This window comes from Hypanus sabinus, chromosome 25 (genome assembly GCF_030144855.1).
Source record: "Hypanus sabinus isolate sHypSab1 chromosome 25, sHypSab1.hap1, whole genome shotgun sequence".
NCBI lineage: Eukaryota > Metazoa > Chordata > Chondrichthyes > Myliobatiformes > Dasyatidae > Hypanus > Hypanus sabinus.
The window spans coordinates 23,965,238-23,987,850 of NC_082730.1; the positions used below are offsets into that span (position 1 = coordinate 23,965,238).

Consider the following 22,613-nt stretch of genomic DNA (forward strand, 5'->3'; position numbering starts at 1 on the left):
ATGTGGTGAGGATGGGGGGTGGGAGATGGACTTTCCTCAGCCTTCGCAGAAAGTAGAGATGCTGCTGGGCTTTCTTGGCTATGGAGCTGGTGTTGAGGGACCAGGTGAGATTCTCCGCCAGGTGAACATATGGGTGTATAAAAGTTGCATTGTTTGCTGTGTAACCAAAACTATGTAGTCAGCTTTGAGCTTACTATTTGCTATGCATGTATCCAATTTAGTAGGAGAATGAAATCTTAAGAATGTAGAAGATAATGGGGTGTTAATGAGAGGTAGCTAAGAGATATAGATTAGAATATGATTAAGTCAATGGGTAGAAACAATAGTGGCGGATGTACTTGTGATACGCAACTGTAGACCGATTGGATATGCTAATGCAACTAAACCAGGAGATTGCTATAAAAAATGCTATGTACAAGGATCAGTGGGCAATCAGCGACTAGCTCAATGACTGTCTCAGCTTTGATTTGCAAATTAAAGTTTATCCCTTCTTGAAGAATCTTCTGCGTCTCCTGGTCGTTTGTGGGGCACGAGAAACCACGACAAACATCAAGAAATTTGGTGCTCTTAACGATCTCAACGGAGAAGCCGTTGTTCAGCAGAGAGTGGCCACTCCGAGCTCTCCTGAAGTCAACAACCATCTCTTTTGTTTTGTTCACGTTCAGACACAGAAGTGATCAGATTCATTGGTGATCAGAAGTAGAGAGGGTCAGCAACTTTGGAATACTCGGAGTAATAATTTCAGAGGACCTGTCCTGGGCCCAGCACATAAGCGTCATTGTGAAGAAAGCTCTACTTCCATAGTTCACAAGGATTTGGCATGACATCTAAAAATTTGACCATCTTCTATGGATACGTTGTGGGGAGTATATTGACTGGCTTTATCACAGCTTGGTATAGAAATATCAGTGCCTTTGAATGGAAAATCCCTCAGAAGGAAGTGGTTACAGCCCCGTCCATCGCCTGTAAAGCCCTCCCCACCATTGAGCACATCTACATGGAATGCTGTCACAGGAAAGCAGAATCTATGAGGCCCCCAGCACCCAATCCATGCTCTCTTCTCACTGCTGCCATCATGAAGGTGGTAGAGAAGCCTCAGGACCCATGCCATCAGTTTAGGATCAGTTATGACCCCTCAACCATCAGGCCCTTGTCCCATCACTAACCTGATAAAAAAGCTATGGACTCCCTTTCCAAGGACTCTTTGTCTCACGCTCTTGACATTTACTGTTTTTCATTATTTATATATTTGCACAGTTTGTTGCCTTTTGCACATTTGTTGTTTGACCACCTTGTGGGTGCAGCTTTCATTGATTCTATTGTATTTCTGTATATGCCTGCAAGAAAATGAATCTCAGAGCTGTATGTGATGATATACAAACTGTATGTACCTTGATAATAAATTTACTTCAAACTTTTGAAATGTAATTTGATTTGCACAGGCGAGCCAGTATAATAACTGCCAAAACTCATCTGGAAAATCTTTGACCCACAGCAGACACACACACACACTAACTTTGCCAACTGACAAAGCCAGAGGCCTTTAAATATATTGTAGAGTTAGATTTTAGAGCGATCATTACCCCTTATGTTTGAATCCAAATCTAGGGTCAAAAGGACAAGATGACGATCAGTTTACTCTTTAATAGCAAACATTTCAAAATACTTAAGGAAAAATGAAATAGCAGTTAAGTAAACAAACTACATTTTTTCCGCTTCAGTGTTCTACCCTGCTATATAAATGAATGCCCACAGAGGATCTGATGGCAGCGTACGGGAGCCTGAAGACCTACACTCAACGCTTTAGGAACAGCTTCTTCTCTGCCATCAGATTTCTGAACAATCCGCGAATCCATGAACACTACCTCGGTATTCCTCTTGCATTATTTATCTATTTTTCTGGGTGTCAGGGTGGAGATGCGTTTCTACCAAAGCAGGTGTAAGGTGCTCCTTCCCTACTGTAGCCTGCAGATAACCCTTGGGCAAGGTGTGGCTCCTGTTTAGCCCTCCCCACCCCATTCAGAGTCATGTAAAACCACAGAAGCGGGTAGGAGATGGTCACATGAGCAGCTGGTGCACATCACATCTCCTGGTTAGGCAACCACTGACACCATGCCAACAACCTCTGAAAAGTGTTAATAATGTCTGGGGTCACCCGTTTTATAAAGACACTACCCAGAAGAAGGCAATGGCAAACCACTTCTGTAGAATTTGCCAAGAACAACCATGTTCATAGAGCATGATCGTCCACATCATATGACACATAATGATTATCTATTTTTACAATTCTATCATATAGTAATCTGACCTTGTAGTCTCGCACTGCACTGCTGCCATAAAGCAACAAATTTCATCACATATATCAGTGATAATAAAACTGATTCTGATTATGATCTGATTAGTAACGGCTGGGCAATGTCAGAACTTACTGCTCCAATGTCGGGCTCCATGTGAAGTCCAATGTCAGAATGCAGATCAGGATATCTTCATCTATGTGGCAGTCCCAGAGATGGCGTACTCACCTCGGGAAATATCAGCAGTTCCGCACGGAACTCCCAGCAAAGCCCACCAACACTTGGACCATTAGGGTCGAACGATCAGAAGTTTGGGCAAAAAGGCAGGATTTGCACCCCATAAAAGGAAGGAGAAGCAGGCAAGCAGGGAGGTTTGATGAATATACATACTATATAGCTTCTATAGATGCACAGTGGAGACTATCCTAACTGGTTGCATCACAGCCTGGTATGGAAACACCGATGCCCAGGAATGGAAAAGTTTGCAGAAATTGGTGGATGCAGCCCTGTCCATTGCAGGCAAAGCCTTCCCTAGCATTGAGCACGCTTACACGGAGTGCTGTCACAGGAAAGCAGCACCCACCTTCGAAGACCCCCACACACTCTTCTCACTTCTGCCACCAGGAAGAGGTAAAGACTCCTTAGGTCCCGTACCACCAGTTATTACTCTGCAACCACCAGGCTCATGTTTGGCGTGGATAGCTTCACTCTCCCCCCCCCACAAATTGGAATTGATTCCATATCCTCCTGTCACAACCACAGATTCGGCAGCGCAGTACATAGAGCAATTGCGCTTGTGAATTTGCATATGTCAGCTAATTATTATTTAATCGACATAGTATTTAACCACATACTTGTCGTTGTAGTGCTTGTCGAGACTTGGACAGAGCACAGCAACGCTTCGCTGCTGTTTTGCTTTCGACCTTCCCTGAGGTATTGGACTTTCAAGTAAAGACTAGCGGTATTCATTTAACATTTAGATGTTCTTTTCAGCCGCAGTGTAGGATCGTGTTCCTTTTGAGAGTTTTAGTTAACGGCCCCGAGATTTGGATTCAAATATTAGGGGTAATTATCGCTCTAACATCTATCACTACAGTAAATGAATACCGCTAGACTTCAGAGTCCGTTGACTTTAAAGTCCAAGTCTCGACAAGCACTACGACAACAAGTATGTGGTTAAGTACTATGTCGATTAAATAATAATTAGCTGACACATGCAAATTCACAAGTACAATTGCTGTATCTACTGCGCTGCCGAATCCGTGGTTGTGACACCTCCAGACTCACTTTCAAAAGACTATAAGATTCAACGTAGCCTACCAGTTAGCAAAACACTATTACAGAATTCGGAGTTCAATCCCAGTGTCATCTGTGGGAAAGTTTGTTTTTTTCTTCCTGTGTGCGCATGGGTTTCCTCCAAGTGCTTCGGTTTCCTCCCACAGTCCAAAGACGTACCAGTAAGTAGGTTAATTGCTCATGGTAAATTGTTCTGTGATTAGGCTAGTGTTAAACAGGTGGGTTGCAGAGCAAGGAAAGGCCTGTTCCTCAGTGTATCTCTAAATAAATATTCTCAGCATTATTTTTTAAATTTGTACAATTTGTCTTCAATTGCATTGTTTGTCAGTCTTTATGTATCTTGTCTCAAAATTCTGTTGTATTTCATTATGTTTCCTATAAATATCTGCAAGATGAATCTCAAGGTAGCATATGGTAACATAGATATAGTTTGATAATAAACCTTGAATGTGAAGGATTTCAAGAGCTTGAGATTGAGTAATAAAAATCAAGGCCAAACTGGGAACCAAAGTTCAGAGCGATGTTTAGTTATTAACAGAATATGGAATATTAAAAGCAGGATTCTGGATGAACTCAAATTTGCAGATAAATTGCAAGAAGTATTGCTCAGACTTAGATTCAGGAAATAGGCAGCCAACTGGGAATTAGCCTCCAACATTGTGATGACATAGAAATCAAGGTCATTTGGATCCATCAGACTCGCCTCCATTCCAGAACATTCTGTTTCTCTGTGAGTCAGTTATCTATCTGCTTTTACAAACACAAATGTTTTAACATCATAATTTAGAAAAGCAAACAGATTCAACTCATCCACCAGTTGCACAAGCAGGACTAAACAATTCAACACTGAGGTGCAGAATTTTGTACTAGAGCGAATTTGGATTGAGTGTGAGTGAAAGCAGGGGAGGGGGAAAAGGAGAGAAAAGAGTGAAAAAGAGTAGATGGAGATGTGGAATTCTCTGCCCATTGAAGCAATGGAGGCTACCTCAGTATTTAAGACAAGGTTGGATAGATTTTTGCATAGCAGGGGAATTAAGGTCTGTGCTGAAAAGGCTGATAGGTGGAGATGAGTCCATGGTCAGATCAGCCATGATCGTACTGAATGACAGAGCAGGCTCAACGGGCTAGATGGCCTACTCCTGCTCCTATTTCTTATGTTTTTATGAGACAAGGCAGTAGAGAAGAAAATCAATAAGGAAATTTCTAGAGATCTGTCAGCGCGGCACAGTGATGCAGCTGGGAGTACTGCTCTCTCACCTCTCCATTGACCCTGGGTTCAATTCTGACCTCTGGTGCTTTCTGTGTGGAATTTGCAATCATCCCTGTAACCACATGGGTTTCCTTTGGGTGTGCCAGTTTCTTCCCAAAAACATGCTTGTTAGCAGGTAGCTAGCTCCTGTTAATATATCCTGTTAATTATGAAGGGAATCAGAATGGAGCTGATGAGAGAGAGCAAGAGAAGTAGAGAGAGTGAGTCAGGGGTGGAGGGTGGGAGAGCGAAAGAAAGAGAAAGAGCAGACACCAAGATACAGAGGAGACTTCAGAAATGCAGAAACAGATGTCTGTAGTCCAAGGGCAAAGGGTAAGGAACGAGTTCCAAGAAAATATTCCAAACAAGAGATAGGCAGAGGTTATTCCTGCAGGAACATACTGTCTGCATCTCAAATAATAATGACACTTTGCATCACCCCTCATAACACCCATTGCTGGCCCAGGGGAGCAGGATCCAACTGTGCTGCTAATGCAGCAGGGATTTGGAGAAACAAACTGTGGACTAAGTACAGTTGCAATAGCACCCTGTCACACAGCAATGAGGAAGAAATAATGTCAATATTCTGCAGTAAAGTTATTCGTTTGATGAAAGAGGTAACTGAGCTGATTGTGGGAACCCGTCTCAATGAATCAGCTGATCAAAGGTGGCATTTACTGCCTCATTGTTACAGACAGACACAAAGCACAAAGACACAGCAATTCCAGTCCCAAGCACAACTTCACAACTTGGTTGGTACCAAAGTTCCCAAATGTGTTTTGCTCGTTCCTACGTCAGGAATTTTTTCCACCATTTTCATCTTCCATTCTACAACTGAAAAAAAACTTGCTGTCTACCTTTATAATTGCACTTTTTGAAACCACTTGTATTCTCTTAAACTACTTTTATATCTGTGCCACCTCCACCCATCTGTGCCATACCTCCAAAATTACCAGTCGTAGCCTAGACATTGGATATTAACTCTCTGCTTCTCCACTAGGAACATCAGTTCAGTCCAACCTTAATTTCCTCCCATACCACAAACCCAATGATTATTTGCAAATTCCTTCCCTCTTTCAATCTCACAAAAGTGCACTGAGCATTAACATGCCCACAGCGCATTCAGAACATCATTGAAACCTGAGCAATCAGCTACAGGTCAGAAACATTGTTTGACGATTCTCACCTGTACAGGTGTTGGCTCCTCAGTCACTCCCATGCTGGGTTTGATTCTCTCTATTTGCTCCTCACAACCTAGATATTTTCCCACTGTTTTAGTGTCTTTTAATCTGTGTCACTCCCTGTCTTGTACCCTCTGTCACCAAAACTCCACCAGCATTTCCCAATGCCCCTCCCCTTCCTCTCTTTGCCTCTCCCTCTGTGACGGTTCAATGGCTCTGGCCTGTACTCGTCAGTGTTACGAATGAGGAGCAACTCTAATGGGCAGAAGGGTGGAAAGTCCCCCCCCCCTTTTTGAGAATCGCAAAATCGCTATTATTTCGGGTCTGATACCAAGGAAATGAGAGAGGTAAACAGCTCATGTCAGTTAATGAGAGAGAGAGAGACAACGCAGGGATACACAAAAGTGGAATGTCTCCTCCTAACAAAAGCAGAATGGAACCACTGATTACTGATATTGTCTCTTGGAGAAGGAATTGTGTATTGAGTACTGTTCTATTCATTGAAACCCCTCAGGGGGCAGCCAGAGTGGTCTGGTTGATGGGTTGCATCATCCCAACCTGATAGACACCTGAGACCCCATGAGTGGGGACAAAAGTAGGGTCTGGGGAAACACCCCTCAGACGCACCAGGAGAGACACTACGAGACTGGTGGGGGCTTGTGTGTGTGTCCACCCTTGCCTGAGTGACGAGTCCGCCACGGAAGAACGGTCTAGCTAAAGGACGGAGGGGTCATACGTGAATGGCCACAACAACAACGCATCTATGGATCAAGATCATAAAGGAAAGTCAGCAAGTTACTCTCTCTCTCTCCAACAATTGCAACACCGCAACCAACAACTACCGCAGCCTGCATTAACGGAACTGAATTTTATATTTCCATCGGACAATTCATTATCCCCTAGACAACGATAGAGCTTATTTCTTATTGATTATTATTATACCCGCACTTTTAGGTTTAGTATTGATGACGTATATTATCTGTATATTTGCGCTGATATTATTTTTGTGTATTTTTACTAATAAATACTGTTAAAAATAGTATCATCAGACTTCAATGGATACTCCTATCTTTGCTGGTAAGATACCCAGTTACAGGGTTCGTAACATCAGAATTTAGCAAAATGAGGGGGATCTCATTGAAGCCTATCAAACAGTGAAAGGCCTAGATAAAGTGGACATGGAGATGTTATTTGTATAGTGGGATGGGGTTTCTAGGACCAGAGGGCACAGCTTCAGGATTGAAGGCCGTCCCTTTGAACAGAGATGAGGAGGAATTTCTTTAGCCAGCAGGTGAAATCCACTGCTATGGAGGCAAAGTCGTTGGGTATGTTGAAAGCAGAGGTTGATAGGTTCTTGATTAGCAAAGGTGTCAAAGGTTAGAGGGAGAAGGCAGGAGAATGGCTTTGAGAGAGGTAATGAATCAGCCATCCGCCACAGCAAACTCAATGGGCTGAATGGCCTAATTCCACACTTAGGTCTTAAGTTCTTTTCATCTTCTTCCCTCCACTTCTCCCTATATATAAAGGCCTTTTGAAACAGAGAGCCAATACTAATCTCAGTGCCTCCGATTTTCACAACCTCCCTCTACTACAAATATCTACATTTTTCCTTTAAAAGATGAAAGTTTCATCACATTCCCTGTGTAAAGTACTTCATATTTGTAAAAGAAAACCAAGAAATGTCTTTGAACACTTTGAACTTGAGAACCCTTCATTAAATCAGAATTTTATTCTTTGCAATTGAGAATTTAACCCATTAAGCATGTGACCTTTTAAACACGTGACATTTAAAGTATGTGAGAAGAATCAGTAACACACACCTGGAGAGAAAAAAACATAAATCGTAGGACATTTTGTTGACTTTGGAAAGGCTTCATTAACATTGCACTGTAGAAAACAAGGTATTCTGCAGATGCTGGAAATCTTGAACAACACATACAAAATGCTGGAAGAACTCAGCAAAACAGGCAACATCTAAGGAGAGGAATAAACAATCAACATGTTTGGGCCAAGACCCTTCATCGCGAACAGCTAAGTCCTGATGAAAGGTCTTGGCCTGAAACATCGACTGTATAGATGCTGCCTGACTTGCTGAGCTCCTCCAGCATTTTGTGTGTGCTGTGCTGCAGAAAGTAATTCTAACCCTCGTACATAAAGTAGTTCTGGTTGATTATACGGCTGCCGGTCCGTGTGCAGGATAACTGGGTGGTCTTTTTGCCTTAAGGAAGGGTTTTCAAATACTATTGATTTATTTAGAGGTACATTGCGGAACAGGTCCTACTGGCCCAATGAGCTGCATCTCTCAGCAACCCACCTTTTTAACCCTAGCCTAATCACAACACAATTTATAACAGCTAATTAACCCTTTAGAATGTGGGAGGAAATCAGAGCACCTGGAGGAAACCCACACGGCCACAGGGGATAACTCCTTAGAGACAGCAACAAAACTGAGCCCACACGTTGTAAAACCTTATGCTGACCACTGTCTCTCCTACTCCACTCCTACACTGGGAGCGAATGAGATCCAAGTGAGCCAACTTCCGTCTGAATCTTGCTAGAGATATACCTCAATGGGCAAGAGGTTCACACCCATAATCATAAGAAATAAAACTTTAACCCAGTCCACCGGCAGAGTCTCGTAACACGATTGTGGTTGATTTCTTAAACTTGTCCAATATCCCTCAAGAATACAAAACAATGCTCTTGTATTTATTTAAAGATACGGCAGAGTATCGGGCCCTTCCAGCCCAATGACCATGTGACCAATTAAGCTAAAATCCGTACGTTTTTGGAACGGAGAAGGCAACCGCAGCACCCGAAGTAAACTCACACAGTCATGGGGATACTGTCTTCCCTCCTTACAGACCGTGGTGGGAATCAAATCTGGGTGACCGGCACCATAACAGTAACAGCTAATGCTACCATGCTGCCCCGTCCTACCAGTCCTAGCCAACAATGTAAATCCTACCGTACTCCTCGCCATGACCCTCATTCTGACCCCAATTGCCCCTTCCCCACATGTCAATCCTCCTCATTGTCCATCAGCCACTATTATTCACAGGAGGCAAATTTCCTCAGGCATGCCTCCTTTTCTTTTCCCTTTCCCATACTCCCTTCATTCCCTCGGCAAAGAGGGCACTTTATGAAGGAGTGTGGCCATCAGCAGCACAGGCTAGCTGACCAAATGCCAAGGATCCCAATGGAGGAGCAGCTGATTAACTGTTCTGCCCTGGGTGTGCTTTGGTTGGGAGCACCCATCTCAGTACAGTAAACTTGGGGCGGAATTGGGAGATTTCACACAAATGACCATGAAATCCAGCACCCTGTCAACCAAAACAGACTCAAGTGTGAGCGAAGGGAAGCAGGGAATAAGCAAGCTTGAGAAATTGTGTAACATACAAAACACTGAAGAAATCCAGCAGGTCAGGCAGCATCTGTGAGTGGAAACAAACAGTTGACACTTCATCCTTTGGAGTTGCCTAACCTGCAGAGTTCCTTCAGAGATTCATGGGTGCTTCACATCTGGTTCTAGCAGATGCAGTGTCATGTGTTTCCATTTTGAGAAACAAAGTGCCTCAATAGCATTATTGGACTTCCCATGTCAACAATTCACTGTATGGAGAGGACAGGAAAGCCCACAATATATATTCAGCCCTTGTTTAGTAGGCAGAATTGCTGAGACACACATCACCCTCTCACGAGTTCCAAAGTAGATCCCAAATCCCACACACTGCATCAGAACACTTGAAAATGACATTCCTAAACTTCCAACCATGTCCAAAGTAAATCCTTCATTTTCCGAATAACAAGAGAATTTTAGTAATATTAATAGCTCCCAGTTGTATCAAAATAAATTAAAACTGTTTGCATATCCAGCCTTTGACCAATCAATAACTCTCCATTGAATTCCCTTGCATAATGAAAATTTCCCCAATACTCACTGCCAAGTACCAAATCCTCCCCAAGTTAACAGCTGTCCCTACTCCCTGTCCACACAACAACATTACCCTAAATGCCCCTAAATGATCACCTATTCTCTTCCAATGCCAGCCTACCAGCCAATCAGCATCCGCTCTCAGCCAGTCATCTATAACCAATCTCCAAATGTCCTCCACCAGACATCTAGAAATTCAACAACCAATATACCTCTAAACAACCAGCAATTATCCTCAAAACCTCCAACTAATTACATTCTCCCCAGAATAACCATCAACTCTACCCATCAATGAACCACCACATCTCCTCATAAACAATTCTCCTCAACCTAATCCAATACCAACTGTCTCCAATATCCAGAATTTTAACTTCCCCTTGTGCTGTTTACCAAATATCAACCTCCCCAGTTTCTTTCTAACCATGAATTTAGTCCAGGACATCTCGTGAACTGGACTCTTCTCACTGGACTCACCCAACTCTCCCCAGGTCCTTTCACCAACCGGGAACTCTACCCAGGGCCTCTGACGGTCCATCAGCCTATCCCCATTCCCCAGTCAGTCACCAAATCTCCCCTGGACCTGTCACCAACACCAACTCTACCCTGGACTTTCTACCAACCATCAACTCTGTCCAGGGTATCCAACCAATCTCCAACTGTCTCCAGGGCCCTTAATTACGCAACTAACTCTCCACATGATCTCTAAACAACACCAACTCTCCCTAGGTCTTTCAATCGACTCTCTCCAGGTCCTTCAACTAATCACCAACTAACTCTCTCTGGATCCTCCAACTGACCATCAAGGCTCCCACATCTTCCAATCAAGCAGCAATGTTCTCCAGTCATCTAATCAACCAGCAGTTCTCTCTACTCAAGAACAAACTTTTCATAATACCTCCAATCAACGTGAACTCTGCCTGGTAAACCTAAGTGTTATTACTTTACAGTACCAGTGTTCAGATCAACTCTCAACTGTATCCATGACTTCAATTCTCTCTCCTACCCTAACACCTCAGCTCACCCCAGCACCTCTCTTCAATCACTTATTTCCCCCAGGACATGCACCCAGCGTTCAAGATCTCCAATGCTCGCCGGTGCGTGTAATAAACAAGAACCCCTCTCAGGGCGTCTGACCAAATTCCGATTCTCCCCACCACCGAATTTTTCCATAGGTTCTGACTGCTCAGCAAATCATCTCAACACCCTGGAAGAACCACCATCTCTCCCTCAGATCTCCGACTAACCAGCAATACTCACCGCGACTATCTCCGAGCAGCTATCAACTCACGTGAACGCTCCCCTGTATCCCTGACGATCACAGACGCTCTCAGTGGCCTCTGACCAATCTTCAATTCTCCCCAGGAACTTCCCCCAGTGCTTTGAGACCGTCGCTTGCTCTCTTAGTAATCCTGAACCTCCCTCCCCTAACTCTGCCCAATATCCCTGATCTCAATTACAGCCTCTCCTCAGCACAGTCAAGCTACCACCAATCTCCCCAGATCACCCACCAAACACCCAAACCCCGTTCAAGTCGCCCCCTTTCCCTGACAAACAGCCCCTAGGAGCTTCAATTTCTGCTCACGAAGTGGCGCCGACTCTCCGCTCTTTTTCCCTATGAGACTCACTGTAGTGTCAAGCTGAAAATGTGCCGCGAATTCAAGTACCCAAATTTACACGTGGCCGGATGAGGCGCCGAAACAGGAAGCCTTCAATATGGTTGTTAGTTTGAAGTCAGAGAAACTAAACAACTCGATGGCAAGCGAGGCGTTCTGCTGTAACACTGGGGACTAAAGGAAACGCGTGCAGGTGGGTAACCCGCAACGGAGGATGGTTACCCCGGCAAAACCGCAAACGGGACGCCGAGAGCCTCTCGTCTCTCAAACAAAGCGCACGGGACTATCAACCGTTAACTAGACAGAAACCGCTCTCCGGGATGGTCCACACCGAAAACAAGTTGTTTTTTTCAACTATAGATGAAGAATTGAAATTTACCAGGGTATTTTTTTTTAATTAATGGACACACAGGAAGTGTAAGAGTAACACATACAAAATGCTGAAGGAATTCACCGGCTCAGAAAGCATCTATTCTCTCGAAAGGAAAAAAAAAAGAGACGACGTTCTGTGCCGAGACCCTTCATAAAGACAGTGAAAACACATTATTTGGTTTAAGCCCATTACGTAAAAGAAAACAAAGCGCAGGCTGGAACTACAGACCTTTCGCTGTGCTGCTGACAGACAGAGCGCGGCCTCAGCTTTCCATTCCAGACACGAAGTATGAATCGCACTGCCTTCACTCCTCCCCCTCTTTGCTCACAAGCAGGCTCATTGTAATGAGCATTGCTGCCTCTCGCGGGGCGCAAGCAGGAAGTGGCGGCTTCTCCAGGATTTCATGAGTCGTTAGAGTACCGCTTTCACACTTTACACACCATCCAAGACCCAGCCCTTTCCTCGCTGGACGTGAGAAGCGACAGATATTAGAATCTGGAGCAAAAGACATCTATGTATACACCCAAGAAGGATAGTTGCTAGAGGACCTCGCGGAACATAAACAGTCCTCGTTTCGGGCCGAGACTGCGAGACTGGTGAGGAGTCTCGACGCGAAACGTAGACTGTACTCTCTTCTCCATAGATGCTGCCTGACCTGCTGAGTTCTTTCAGCGTTATGTGTGTGTTGCTTGGATTTCCAGCATCTGCAGATTTTCTAGTTTGCGGGCTGAGTTAGTGGAGCGTTTTGTGTGGAGACCCTGTCTCATCTGATGCTGCTCGACCTGCCGTGTCCCTCCAGTAGCTTGGCTTTATTTTTACTTCCTTGGCCCCTGTCTGAGGGTGGAATTGCCCAGCTGGGTGGGTGGGGGGGGGGAGGAGGGTGGTAAACCATCATTCTACGAATTCAGTGGATGAATCGAAATCGCCTCCGGGCTGTTCAAGAACTTTAGTTTAACTATGGTTTCCCCAGAAAGTCTGGCACGTAGCTTCCAATCTGATAGCATGAATATTGATTTCTCCTGATGATCAAATCCTCTCCATCACCACCCCGACCTCGATTCCCCACTCTTCTCACCTGCCTATTTTTTTCCTGTGATCCACTCTCATTTCCTATCATATTCTTTCTTCTCTATCCCTTTACCTTTCCCACCCTCCTGGCTTCACCTATCACCTTCCAGCTAGCCAATTTCCCTCGCCCACCTTTTTTATTCTGACATCTCCACCCCCCCCCCCCCCCCGCCCCTTCCTTCCCAGTCCTGAAGGAGAGTCTCGGCCTGAAATATCGACAGTTTATTTTGATTTCCATTGCCTGGCATGCCGAGTTCCTCCAGCATTTTGTGTGTGATGCTTTGGATTTCCCGTCTCGGCAGACTTACTCGTGTTCACGTGATAGAAACCCGCGTGGTGCGTTCCTCCCCACTCCTCCCGAGCACATTCCTGCAGCTCACTCCACTGCCGATTCACAGCCACCTCGTTCAGCGGCAAGCATCGAGCTACACGTGCAGAGAGCAAGAATCATTACAAACTCCCCAGGGCAGGGCCGCCGACGGATATTTAGCCATTCACTAGCTCACATTTGTTGATTTGTATCACAGTTTCATTCAACTGTTCTCTGCCCCATCTCCTCTGATCTCGCGGCTTGGATTTTTCACAGCCTGTTATGTAAACAGGTGTCAGATTTCCCTTGCAAGTTGATTGTCCATCTCTGTGTGTATATTTTTTCAGTGATTCCATTGTGTTTCTTTGTATCTAATGTGAATGCCTGCAAGATAATGTATCTCAGAGTATGTGGTGACATATTTAATATACTTTCATAATGAATTTACTTTGATTTCTACTATTCAACATGACATAGGAGCAGAAATAGGCCATTTGGCCCATCGAGTCTGCTCCACCATTCAATCATGGCTGATCCTTTTTCCCCCTCCTCAGCCCTCTCCTGATATCCTTTAATTTATTCTTTTGTACAGGACATAGTAAATTGGAAAAAGTGATTTAGTATTGTCACATGTACCGAGGTACAGTGAAAAACATGTACCGAGGTACAGTGAAAAACATGTCTTGCTTACCTTCCACGATGATCAATTCATTACAATGGTATATTAAGGCAGTACAAGAGAAAACAATACCAGAATGCAGGGTTAGTGGTGCAGTACAGAGAAAACGTAGACATTAAGATCACTACAAGGTAGATTGTGAGGTCCAGAATCCATCTTATTATACCAGGGAAGTATTCAGTGGGTCATGTAATTAAATTTCTAAGTAAATTCATTAACACGAGATTCTGCAGATGGTTCAAAGAGCAACTCGTATCCCATCTTGGTAGCCTCCAACCTGGGCATGAGCATCAATTTCTCTAACCTCCACACCAATCAGTCCCCTAGTACAAGGAAATTAGCACCTGGCCTCATAAGAGACAATAGATGCAGAAGTAGACCATTCAGCCCCTCAAGCCTGCACCGCCATTCTGAGATCATGGCTGATCAACTACTATCAATACCCGGTTCCTGCCTTGTCCCCATATCCCTTGATTTCCCTATCCATAAGATACCTATCTAGCTCCTTCTTGAAAGCATCCAGAGAATTGGCCTCCACTACCTTCCAAGGCAGTGCATTCCAGACCCCCACAACTCTCTGGGAGAAGAAGTTCTTCCTTAACTCTGTCCTAAATGACCTACCCCTTATTCTCAAACCGTGCCCTCTGGTACTGGACTCTCCCAGCATCTGGAACATATTTCCTGCCTCTATCTTGTCCAATCCCTTAATAATCTTATATGTTGCAATCAGATCCCCTCTCAATCTCCTTAATTCCAGCGTGTACAAGCCCAGTCTCTCTAACCTCTCTGCGTAAGACAGTCCAGACATCCCAGGAATTAACCTCGTGAATCTACGCTGCACTTCCTCTACAGCCAGGATGTCCTTCCTTAACCCTGGAGACCAAAACTGTACACAATACTCCAGGTGTGGTCTCACCAGGGCTCTGTACAAATGAAAGAGGATTTCCTTGCTCTTGTACTCAATTCCCTTTGTAATAAAGGCCAACATTCCATTAGCCTTCTTCACTGCCTGCTACACTTGCTCATTCACCTTCAGTGACTGATGAACAAGGACTCCTAGATCTCTTTGTATTTCTCCCTTACCTAACTTTACACCATTCAGATAATAATCTGCCTTCCTGTTCTTACTCCCAAAGTGGATAATCTCACACTTATTCACATTAAACATCATCTGCCAAGTATCTGCCCACTCACCCAGCCTATCCAAGTCACCCTGAATTCTCCTAACATCCTCATCACATGTCACACTGCCACCCAGCTTAGTATCATCAGCAAATTTGCTGATGTTATTTTCAATGCCTTCATCCAAATCATTGACGTAAATTGTAAACAGCTGTGGTCCCAATACCAAGCACTGTGGCACCCCACTAGTCACCACCTGCCATTTCACCGCTACCCTTTGCTTTCTGTCTGCCAACCAGTTTTCTATCCATGTCAATGTCTTCCCCCCGATGCCCTGAGCTTTGATTTTACCCACCAATCTCGTATGTGGGACCTTATCAAATGCCTTCTGAAAATCGAGGTACACTACATCCACTGGATCTCCCCCGTCTAACTTCCTGGTTACATCCTCGAAAAACTCCAACAGATTAGTCAAGCATGATTTACCCTTGGTAAATCCATGCTGGCTCAGCCCAATCCTATCACTGCTATCTAGATTTGCCACTATCTTATCCTTAATAATGGACTCTAGCACCTTCCCCACCATCGATGTCAGGCTGACAGGTCGATAGTTCTCTGTTTTCTCCCTCCCTCCTTTCTTAAAAAGTAGGATAACATTAGCCATTCTCCAATCCTCAGGAACTGATCCTGAATCTAAGGAACATTGGAAAATGATTACTAATGCATCCGTAATTTCCAGGGCCACCTCCTTTAGTACCCTAGGATGCAGACCATCTGGACCTGGGGATTTGTCAGCCTTCAGTCCCATCAGTCTTCTAATCACCGTTTACTTCCTAATGTCAATCTGTTTCATTTCCTCTGTTACCCTATGTCCTTGGCCCATCCATACATCTGGGAGATTGCTTGTGTCTTCCTTAGTGAAAACAGATCTAAAGTACTCATTAAATTCTTCTGCCATTTCTCTGTTTCCCATAACAATTTCACCCAATTCATTCTTCAAGGGCCCAACATTGTTCTTAACTATCTTCTTTCTCTTCACATACCTAAAAAAGCTTTTGCTATCCTCCTTTATATTCTTGGCTAGCTTGCATTCATACCTCATTTTTTCTCCCCATATTGTCTTTTTAGTTAAGTTCTGTTGTTCCTTAAAAACTTCCCAATCATCTGTCCTCCCACTCATCTTAGCTCTGTCGTACTTCCTTTTTTTTAATGCTATGCAATCTCTGACTTCCTTTGTCAACCACTGTGGCCCCTTTCCCCCCTTTGAATCCTTCCTTCTCTGGGGGATGAACTGATTTTGCACCTTGTGCATTATTCCCAAGAATACCTGCCATTGCTGTTCCACTGTTTTTTCTGCTAGTCTATCCGTCCAGTCAACTTTGGCCAGCTCCTCCCTCATGGCTCCATAGTTTCCCCTGTTCAACTGCAACACTGCCACCTCCGAGCTGCCCTTATCCTTCTCAAATTGCAGATAAAAACTTGCAGATATTCTCCGTTAGCACCTTGCACCTTATTACCCACCTGCATTGCACTTCCACTGTTACTGCAATACTTAATTCTGCATTCAGTTACCACTTTACCTTCTAGTATCTCAGTGCACCTTTGCAAGTATTTAAATGCAAACAAAAAAAACTTTATTTGCATATCATCATATCAATACAGATTATAATGAAATAATCTATATGAACAATATGCAAAGTGGCGTTAAGGATGAGGATGGTTCTGTAACAGTTTTGCTGCCAGATCTATTTCAGCTCAGTAAATTCTACTTGCTGATTTGAAGATTACAAAGGCCACTGTCTTCCAGAACCTGCCGTCTTGATCTCAGAAGCTATAAATGACAGCACACAGGAGTTAGGATTCAAATACATGCTTTCATGAACGTGAAGACACAGTCAAACAGAATAGTGCAAGAAGCATTGGCACGTTTTCCTTCATCAGTGACAGCTTTGATACATGTTACAATTGTAAAAGATGTTGGTAAACCCAGATTTTGTCATGGTTCCAGTTGGCCGTTCCCCTTTAACACTCCTTTCTCCCTGACTATGCCCCAATTTCAGTCAATTGCTGCTAGTTACCCAATTATCGTACATCTGGCTTTCATCAGAGACTGGGAAATAAATACGATGGCGGCTCTATCATAGGTTGCCAGTTCGTTGGTCAATTCCCGTGTGATACTTCGTTCCCTGTTCCGATTAGAACCGGTAGTTCTAAGTTCCACTCTAGTTTCTAGAGTCCCTGTGAATCCCGTCTCCTTGTCAAGATCCCTCTGGTTTCCTGCTCTTCATTCAGGTCTACACCAGCCTCCCCAACTGAGTCGACGTGCCAGTGTCGTGCCAGTTCTCCTCTGTCGCCCCTGTGTAACACACTTTGAGTATTATGTGCAGTTCTGACCACCTAGTCACAGAAAAGATGTCATTAAGCTGAAAAGGGTGCAGAAAGGATTCTTAAGGATGTTAATAAATCTGGAGGACATGAGTTAGAAGGCGAAACTGGATTCTCCAGAGTGTTTTTCCTAGAGTGTAAGAGGCTAAGGGGTGTCCTATTAGAAGTATATAAAATCATGAGGTGATTGATGAGTCTTTCTCCCAGAGCAGAGGAGATTCAGACTAGAGGGCACAGATTTAAGATGATATGGAGAAAGGATATCTGAGAGGTAACTTCTTCACACAAAAGGTGGTGGATATATGGCATGAGTTGTCAGAGGGGGTGGTAGAGGTGCATACAATTACAACATTTAAGAGACATGTGGAAAGGTACATGGATAGGAAAGGTTTTGAAGGATGTGGGTTCATTACAGGCAAATGGGTCTAACTCAGGTGGGCAACATGGTGGGCATGGAGGAGTTGGGTCACATGGCATATTCCCATGCTATATCATTCCATGACTCTGTGTCAGATAAAGTTCTGGAAAATGATGGCTTCCTGGCTGAGCTGTTGTTGGCTCCTCATGACTGGAGTGGTTTAGATCAACATACTTCCAGTTGCCTTGTCAGAATCCATGAGGAAAAGCGTCAAACCCCTCATCCAGAAGAGAAAGGAGCGATCAGAAATTAGTGACCAATTTCACCGTCTTAATATGGCTTACAAGGTTCCATCCAAGGTCAATGCCAATTTGTCATGTCATCTGCAACAACAAACTACTGGAAGAGCTTAGTGTGTTTAGCAGCATCTGTGGAGGCAATGAAATGGTGGACACTACAGATTCAGACATGGCATCAGGACCAGACCAAAAATATCACCCATTTCTTTGCCTCCACAAATGCTGCTTGACCTACTGAGCAACACGAGTGAATCTGCAGATGCTGGAAATAAATAAAAACACAAAATGCTGGCAGAACTCAGCAGGCCAGACAGCATCTATGGGAGGAGGTAGTGACGACGTTTCAGGCCAAAACCTCTCCACTACCTCCTCCCATAGATGCTGTCAGGCCTGCTGAGTTCTGCCAGCATTGTGTGTTTTTATTGACCTGCTGAGTATTGTTTTTTCTTTAATCCATATTCCAGCATCTGTAGTCTCTGATGTAGCCATAGTCATATCAACCCTGGGTCCTGTCTTTTCTTCTGATCAATTCCTCACTGCAAGAAGAACTCTGGCAGCCTTGTTTGTGCACCTCAGGAATATAACTGCCTACATTCAAGTTCAAGTTTAATTGTCATTCAACTATTCATAAATACCCATGAATATCTTACTGTTTCTCTAGCTTTTGATGTTTTTTTACGAGGCTGAGTTGCTAGCTCGATGCTCAACCCAGCATGGATGAAAAGTGTGCAAGGAGTCAAGGAGCCGGCCAGCTTCAATCCTGGGACCATTCACCTCGAAATCCAGTGCTGAGGCTAGTCCACCACTAGCCAGCTACAGTACGTACTGTATATGACAACAGTAAAATACCATCACACAAAAAAATATATAGTCCAGGTTCCCGAGTCCATGAATATTGCAGCAGTCTGCAGTCAAACACGATACATCTTGTCTTTTGCTGAGTAAACACTCGAGGGCAGCTCCGATGCCAGCATTGACACCATAGCATATTGCCTTCGGCACCCCAGTAGAGTTTAACAATTCTGACACCTCTCTCCTGGGCGGCTGCAGGTCAGGTGGGTAAACAGCAGCTTACTAGTAGAAGGCCTTTGGTGGAATATTGCACATATACATGATGAAGGACGTAAGAAATACAAGCAGGAGTGAAATATTCAGCCTGCTGTGCTAGTTTAAGGCCTCAGCATAAGTACAATATAACTGAATGTAAAATCCTCAGACATTTTGCTCAGGGTATGTGTGCAAAAGGAAAATTGGTGTCACGCTAATGTAATCTAAATAGAGTAATATGGATCGTATTGAGAATGGGCTTGGCAATGTAGATATGCTGTTCTCTTGCAACAAATTTTATGTCTAACATATATCTATTACAAGGAAAAGAAATGCTCCCACACCCACACTCAACAATTACCCAATCATTTGTTTGCAGATCTGTACAAAGTGGTTGCTCAGTAGCTGAAAGTGTTTTGAAGATTGGAGTAGCTCTACCCCACCCCTGTGAAAACAGCAGGTCATTTATTGTGAGAGAGGAAGTGAGCTGAAAACTTAACCCTATTTTCACCGGCAGGGACATTTTTTTTTAATTTACTTATCGAGATAAAGTGTGGAGTGGGCACACCCAGCCCTTCAAGCCGTGCCACCTAGCAACCTTGTTTTAACCCTCACCTAATCGTGGAACAATTTACAATGACCAATTAGACTACTAACCGGTACGTCTTTGGACTGCAGGAACACCCAGAGGAAACTCACACAGACAAGCTCCTTACAGGCAGCAGCTGGAATCAAACCCATGTCACTGGTGTCGTGAAGAGTTGCACAAACCACCCTTGCAGCAAGTTATATCGAAGCCCTGTATTCAGTCAGCTAACTCTCTGACTACGTGAGTGTTTCTGCTGCCAATCTCCCTCACATTGGCAAGCATAGGGATCGTTAAAACTGAAAGTACAAATTAGGACCAGGAATCACTTGACTCCTCAATCCTGCCCTACCATGCATTAGGATTGCATTTGTAATATCCAATCCATATTTTCGCCTGCCATGGGAACTACCCATTGCTTATAAAAATTTAAGTAACTGCCATAAAAACATTAACTTTTAAAGAAGAGACTGTTCTGCATTTAGCTTGCACTAAGGAACTAGTCCAAATAATGCCAGTTCATGGAGCTAGCTGGCAGCCTTGTTTGCGCACCTCAGGAATATAAATGCCTACATTCAAGTTCGAGCATAACATCAGAGTATGACTCATTGAACACAGCACAGAAGGAAGCCACTAAGTTTCTCTCTAAACCCAGCTGGCTTGTGCCTCACAGAAGCTTTCTGCTCTACTTGTCTTATCCTTTCCACAATCCTTCTGTTGATTCATCACTTATCCACGCAACTAGAATTGCCACAATCGTACTTCTTGGAGTTTGAAGCTGTTAAGGCATCTCTGTATTTTGCAATAACCACTCCCTTTGTATCAGACTATTTAAGACCTGGATATGTTGGGGGGGAGAGGTTAAGGGGAGGGGGGAAGGGTTGATTTTTTTTTTCTTTCTGTAACTTATTTGAAAATTCAATTAAAAAAATTTTTTAAAGACTTTTTAAGACCCAAATTTAAAGTACATTTATTCTTAAAGTATATGTACATTTTACAATCTTGAGATTTGTCTCCTAACAGGCAGCCATGAAACAAAGAAACCCAAAGTGACCAATAAAAAGACCTTCGAACACCCAGTGTGCAAAGGGGAAAAGAAAGGAGTCTGAGACCCATGGTTTCCGTGACTATTCATTTTCGATTTATGTTCACCTTTGCTTTAAATTCTAGATGGTACAGCAGCACCCGAATCCTGTGGCTGGTAGCTTTTTGCAGGCTGGTTGCTTCAGAACTTAGCACGGCCCATGCCACTGTTACCAGAAGAATGAGTCACTCTGCCCCAAGTAACATGAATTTTATTGGGCTTGCCACCAGGAGTGATATTTTGTTCTTTTGGCCAGGTCACTGGTACATCACTTGACCATAAAAACATAAAACATAAGAGCAGAATTGGGTCATTTGGCCCATTGAGTTCTCCCTGCCATTTGATCATTTTCCCTTTCAGCTCCTTTCTCCTGCCTCCTCCCTGGAACCTTGGACGCCTTTACTAATCACTGAAAAACATATAAGATATATAAGACATGCTCGAGGCAGGAAACATGTTCCCGATGTTGGGGGAGTCCAGAACCAAAGGCCACAGTTGGGGTAGGCCATTTAGAACAGGGTTGAGGAAAAACTTTTTCACCCAGAGAGTTGTGGATCTGTGGAATGCTCTGCCTCAGAAGGCAGTGGATGCCAATTCTCTGGATGCTTTCAAGAAAGAGTTTGATAGATAGCGGAATCAAGGGATATGGGGAGAAGGCAGGAACGGGGTACTGATTGTGGTTAATCAGCCATGATAACATTGAATGGCAGTGCTGGCTCAAAGGGCTGAATGGCCTTCTCCTGCTCCTATTGTCCATTGTCTATTATAATATCTGGCTAAATTGCACTTTGTAACTGTAAAACTTTATACTACACTGTTATTGCTTTTCCCTTGTACTACCTCACTGATGTGATGAAATGATCTGCATTGATGACATGCACTCTACCTTGGCACGTGTGGCAACAATAAACCAAGTTACTAACTGACCAACTTAATCAAAATTCTATCTCCTGTGAGTATATCAAAAGTATAATGATGGTAGAATTCAGAAATTCACTGGAACATGAGATGTGATTAATTAAAATTCTGCTGGCTCGAAGGGCCGGACGGCCTACTCCTGCACCTATTGTCTATTGATCTATCAACCTCCACTTTAAATGTTCTTGGTGACTTGACCTCCACAGCCATATGTGTCAATGAATTCCACAGATTCTTCACCCTCTGGTTAAACAAAATTCCTTTTCAACTCTTTTCTTGAAAGATCACTGCTAATGCCTCCACAGTCTCTTCAGCTACATCTTTCAGAACACAAGGGTGCAGTCCATCTGGCCCAGGTGACTTAACTACCTTCAGACCTTCCAGCTTCTTAAGCATCTTCTTCTTCGTAATAGCAACTGTACTGACTTCTGCCCCCTCAACCATCTTTGTATAGCCCAAACTACCTAATATCCCTGTACAACAAAGATGCATCGATCCCAGGTTTGACTTTTTCTTTAGTTTTCTACCATTGTCCCCCGGTTTCATTGAAGAGCATTTCATACTTCCCTGAAACCCGACTGAACATGCCAGCTCCAATTTTATACTCTGTTGTTCTGAATTCCTACACCAATCAGTCTCGTGTAGGAGGTCTGTCAGCCTTGTTAAATCATTAAGTCATCCTGAATGGCTCAATATAATCACCTTATAAACCCTTACGTTCTTTGTAATGTATTAACAAGGACCTGAAATTATGTTAAAAGAATCTCATCACTGATACTTGGCACTACTGATGTGAAGGATTGTTAAGACTTTGGCC

The 22,613-nt window shown here is 43.7% G+C and overlaps 1 protein-coding gene across 2 annotated transcripts in view; it reads right to left on the reverse strand.

The window, feature by feature from the left end:
- The window catches only part of LOC132381102 (monocarboxylate transporter 1-like), a 59,753-nt gene extending 47,436 nt beyond the window's left edge, over positions 1–12,317 (reverse strand). Inside the window, exon 1 of one of the 2 annotated variants that reach the window (XM_059950323.1) lies at positions 12,169–12,317. The gene's annotated coding sequence lies outside the window, so the exon portion shown is untranslated. Of the gene's footprint in view, positions 1–11,211; positions 11,527–12,168 lie in introns of those variants that run through there. The other variant, XM_059950324.1, reaches the window with a different exon arrangement.
- Between the last annotated feature and the right edge of the window lie 10,296 nt (positions 12,318–22,613).